Source organism: Triturus cristatus, chromosome 4_1 (assembly GCF_964204655.1).
Source record: "Triturus cristatus chromosome 4_1, aTriCri1.1, whole genome shotgun sequence".
Lineage (NCBI taxonomy): Eukaryota > Metazoa > Chordata > Amphibia > Caudata > Salamandridae > Triturus > Triturus cristatus.
The window spans coordinates 135,620,704-135,625,703 of record NC_140585.1 but is presented as its reverse complement, the minus strand read 5'-3'; the positions used below and the strand labels follow the sequence as shown (position 1 = coordinate 135,625,703).

Below are 5,000 nucleotides of genomic sequence, written 5' to 3'. Positions count from 1 at the left end.
AATATATAGATTCCAAAAAAGTGCTTCCAGCGAAAAGAGCTGAAAGAACACTATGGGATGTAAACCTGAATACCTTTCAATAATATGTTCTCCATCCATGCATACCACCTACATGATAAAAATCATCTCAGGTGGACGGATGACCGCGTGGCCTAATGGATAAGGCGTCTGACTTTGGATCAGAAGATTGAGGGTTCGAGTCCTTTCGTGGTCGTTTTTGGCCAATGGTCACACAATCTGCTTTACATTCAGAGTGGAAAAAGTATTTTTCAATACTCTTGTAGTCCTCACTTTCTCAGTACTAATCATTAATAAAGTGGAGTACATACTGTAAACTCATTCAGGTTGCATCTTCAGTCTAACTACTTGTGCATTTTAGTGGCATTAAAAAGTGCTTCTATGCCGACGCACTGAATATGTAATAGGTTTGCAGAATTTTGACGTGACAGAATGGGTTTTTAGCTTAAGTGTGTGTAGAAGAACTGCAAGGTGTGTGCCTATGTGTGCATAGAGTGCTACATGTGTAAAATCTGTATGATTTGGGCAGTTAAAGTGCTGATTTTGCCTTCGAGTAAGAAAAGTACTACACAAAATGTATAAAGGATCGGCACATTGGCTGCCTTTGCTGATGCCCCCGTTGCCTAATTTGTAGTGCAATGGTTAAGTTGCAGAGTGTGGTTGAACTTGGTTAGGAGACTTGGTGCCTCTTTCCGTGTCCTACTGATGATAAGGATGGCTTGATACCATTTTCTAAGCCCAGTATATTGAGAAAAGAAGTAAGTGAAGAAGAAGTGTGGAGTCGAAAGTGGTTCTCCAATTTCTCTCCACTTGCTAAAATTGCAAAGTCTCCATTAAAGCATAGAAGAGAGCGTTAAAGTCAAGGATGGAAGAGGATGAAAATGGGAAGTTTACTTATAGAGAGAAGTGAGAAATGCCCTGTGTGCACACACCGGTGTCTGACCATAGAATACATTTAAATAATGCCTCTAGAAAAGAGCTATGCTTGTGTTCCTCAGTGGCCTAATGGATAAGGCACTGGCCTCCTAAGCCAGAGATTGTGGGTTCAAGTCCCATCTGAGGTGATAACAAAAATCCTCCCTCTTTCTTTTCCAGAAAATTAGGTAGATTTATTACATGCTTCCTCTCACAAGTTTATGAGGGATTAGGTACTTTGTAACGGTCCCATTTTACTTGTGCACACTTCACAGTCATGTTAGTGTTCTGAAACTGCAAAGTATATTTTTAAATGCCTATTTTTGTGAGATGCATTTTCGACCAGCCAGAACATATTCCTTTGGAAAAAATGATTTGAATTGGATTGGTGTGAATCTTGTTTCTAGAGGTGGTGACAGGCTTTCAGCTACTTGAATAGGTCAAGCCAGGATTCATAAAACTTATACAACCTATGTGAGTGTGAAAAATTAGCATATGCAGGAAGGAGCAATTTGTCCTACTTTCAAAACAGTTTCACTCCACGTCTGGAAACTTCCAGAGCTATGTAGAGAATACAAATGAGCTTTAAACGCATGAGGAAAGAGTTTTGTATGCAAAAAGGAAAACAAAAGCATATCGTACTCATAAAATACTCAATATATAGATTCCAAAAAAGTGCTTCCAGCGAAAAGAGCTGAAAGAACACTATGGGATGTAAACCTGAATACCTTTCAATAATATGTTCTCCATCCATGCATACCACCTACATGATAAAAATCATCTCAGGTGAACGGATGACCGCGTGGCCTAATGGATAAGGCGTCTGACTTCGGATCAGAAGATTGAGGGTTCAAGTCCCTTTGTGATCATTTTTGGCCAATGGTCACACAATCTGCTTTACATTCAAAGTGGAAAAAGTCTTTTCCAATACTCTTGTAGTCCTCACTTTCTCATTACTAATCATTAATAAAGTGGAGTACATACTGTAAACTCATTCAGGTTGCATCTTCAGTCTAACTACTTGTGCATTTTAGTGGCATTAAAAAGTGCTTCTATGCCGACGCACTGAATATGTAATAGGTTTGCAGAATTTTGACGTGACAGAATGGGTTTTTAGCTTAAGTGTGTGTAGAAGAACTGCAAGGTGTGTGCCTATGTGTGCATAGAGTGCTACATGTGTAAAGTCTGTATGATTTGGGCAGTTAAAGTGCTGATTTTGCCTCCGAGTAAGAAAAGTACTACAAAAAATGTATAAAGGATCGGCACATTGGCTGCCTTTGCTGATGCCCCCGTTGCCTAATTTGTAGTGCAATGGTTAAGTTGCAGAGTGTGGTTGAACTTGGTTAGGAGACTTGGTGCCTCTTTCCGTGTCCTGCTGATGATAAGGATGGCTTGATACCATTTTCTAAGCCCAGTATATTGAGAAAAGAAGTAAGTCAAGAAGAAGTGTGGAGTCGAAAGTGGTTCTCCAATTTCTCTCCACTTGCTAAAATTGCAAAGTCTCCATTATAGCATAGAAGAGAGCGTTAAAGTCGGGGATGGAAGAGGATGAAAATGGGAAGTTTACTTATAGAGAGAAGTGAGAAATGCCCTGTGTGCACACACCAGTGTCTGACCATAGAATACATTTAAATAATGTCTCTAGAAAAGAGCTATGCATGTGTGCCTCAGTGGCCTAATGGATAAGGCACTGGCCTCATAAGACAGGGATTGTGGGTTCGAGTCCCATCTGAGGTGATAACGAAAATCCTCCCTCTATCTTTTCCAGAAAATTAGGTAGATTTATTACATGCTTCCTCTCAGAAGTTTATGAGGGATTAGTTACTTTGAAACGGTCCCATTTTACTTGTGTACACTTCACAGTCATGTTAGTGTTCTGAAACTGCAAAGTATATTTTTAAATGCCTATTTTTGTGAGATGCATTTTCGACCGGCCAGAACATATTCCTTTGGAAAAAATGATTTGAATTGGATTGGTGTGAATCTTGTTTCTAGAGGTGGTGACAGGCTTTCAGCTACTTGAATAGGTCAAGCCAGGATTCATAAAACGTATACAACCTATGTGAGTGTGAAAAATTAGCATATGCAGGAAGGAGCAATTTGTCCTCCTTTAAAAATTGTTTCACTCAAAGTCTGGAAACTTCCAGAGCTATGTAGAGAATACAAATGAGCTTTAAACGCATGAGGAAAGAGGTTTGTATGCAAAAAGGAAAACAAAAGCATATCGTACTCATAAAATACTCAATATATAGATTCCAAAAAAGTGCTTCCAGCGAAAAGAGCTGAAAGAACACTATGGGATGTAAACCTGAATACCTTTCAATAATATGTTCTCCATCCATGCATACCACCTACATGATAAAAATCATCTCAGGTGATTGGATGACCACGTGGCCTAATGGATAAGGCGTCTGACTTCGGATCAGAAGATTGAGGGTTCGAGTCCCTTCGTGGTCATTTTTGGCCAATGGTCACACAATCTGCTTTACATTCAGAGTGGAAAAAGTCTTTTCCAATACTCTTGTAGTCCTCACTTTCTCATTACTAATCATTAATAAAGTGGAGTACATACTGTAAACTCATTCAGGTTGCATCTTCAGTCTAACTACTTGTGCCTTTTAGTGGCATTAAAAAGTGCTTCTATGCCGACGCACTGAATATGTAATAGGTTTGCAGAATTTTGACGTGACAGAATGGGTTTTTAGCTTAAGTGTGTGTAGAAGAACTGCAAGGTGTGTGCCTATGTGTGCATAGAGTGCTACATGTGTAAAGTCTGTATGATTTGGGCAGTTAAAGTGCTGATTTTGCCTCCGAGTAAGAAAAGTACTACAAAAAATGTATAAAGGATCGGCACATTGGCTGCTTTTGCTGATGCCCCCGTTGCCTAATTTGTAGTGCAATGGTTAAGTTGCAGAGTGTGGTTGAACTTGGTTAGGAGACTTGGTGCCTCTTTACGTGTCCTGCTGATGATAAGGATGGCTTGATACCATTTTCTAAGCCCAGTGTATTGAGAAAAGAAGTAAGTCAAGAAGAAGTGTGGAGTCGAAAGTGGTTCTCCAATTTCTCTCCACTTGCTAAAATGTCAAAGTCTCCATTATAGCATAGAAGAGAGCGTTAAAGTCGGGGATGGAAGAGGATGAAAATGGGAAGTTTACTTATAGAGAGAAGTGAGAAATGCCCTGTGTGCACACACCGGTGTCTGACCATAGAATACATTTAAATAATGTCTCTAGAAAAGAGCTATGCATGTGTGCCTCAGTGGCCTAATGGATAAGGCACTGGCCTCCTAAGCCAGGGATTGTGGGTTCGAGTCCCATCTGAGGTGATAACAAAAATCCTCCCTCTATCTTTTCCAGAAAATTAGGTAGATTTATTACATGCTTCCTCTCAGAAGTTTATGAGGGATTAGGTACTTTGAAACGGTCCCATTTTACTTGTCTACACTTCACAGTCATGTTAGTGTTCTGAAACTGCAAAGTATATTTTTAAATGCCTATTTTTGTGAGATGCATTTTCGACCGGCCAGAACATAATCCTTTGGAAAAAATGATTTGAATTGGATTGGTGTGAATCTTGTTTCTAGAGGTGGTGACAGGCTTTCAGCTACTTGAATAGGTCAAGCCAGGATTCATAAAACGTATACAACCTATGTGAGTGTGAAAAATTAGCATATGCAGGAAGGAGCAATTTGTCCTACTTTCAAAACAGTTTCACTCCACGTCTGGAAACTTCCAGAGCTATGTAGAGAATACAAATGAGCTTTAAACTCATGAGGAAAGAGGTTTGTATGCAAAAAGGAAAACAAAAGCATATCGTACTCATAAAATACTCAATATATAGATTCCAAAAAAGTGCTTCCAGCGAAAAGAGCTGAAAGAACACTATGGGATGTAAACCTGAATACCTTTCAATAATATGTTCTCCATCCATGCATACCACCTACATGATAAAAATCATCTCAGGTGGACGGATGACCGCGTGGCCTAATGGATAAGGCGTCTGACTTTGGATCAGAAGATTGAGGGTTCGAGTCCTTTCGTGGTCGTTTTTGGCCAATGGTCACACAA

The 5,000-nt window shown here is 39.7% G+C and overlaps 3 non-coding genes across 3 annotated transcripts; all 3 read left to right on the top strand.

Moving 5' to 3' along the window:
* Positions 1–1,009: 1,009 nt before the first annotated feature.
* TRNAR-CCU (transfer RNA arginine (anticodon CCU)) lies at positions 1,010–1,082 on the top strand. Its single transcript has one exon. It is a non-coding gene; the product is annotated as a tRNA-Arg (tRNA).
* Positions 1,083–3,317: 2,235 nt separating this feature from the next.
* Positions 3,318–3,390, top strand: TRNAR-UCG (transfer RNA arginine (anticodon UCG)). Its single transcript has one exon. It is a non-coding gene; the product is annotated as a tRNA-Arg (tRNA).
* Positions 3,391–4,185: 795 nt separating this feature from the next.
* TRNAR-CCU (transfer RNA arginine (anticodon CCU)) lies at positions 4,186–4,258 on the top strand. The gene has a single exon. It is a non-coding gene; the product is annotated as a tRNA-Arg (tRNA).
* The last annotated feature ends 742 nt before the right edge of the window (positions 4,259–5,000 follow it).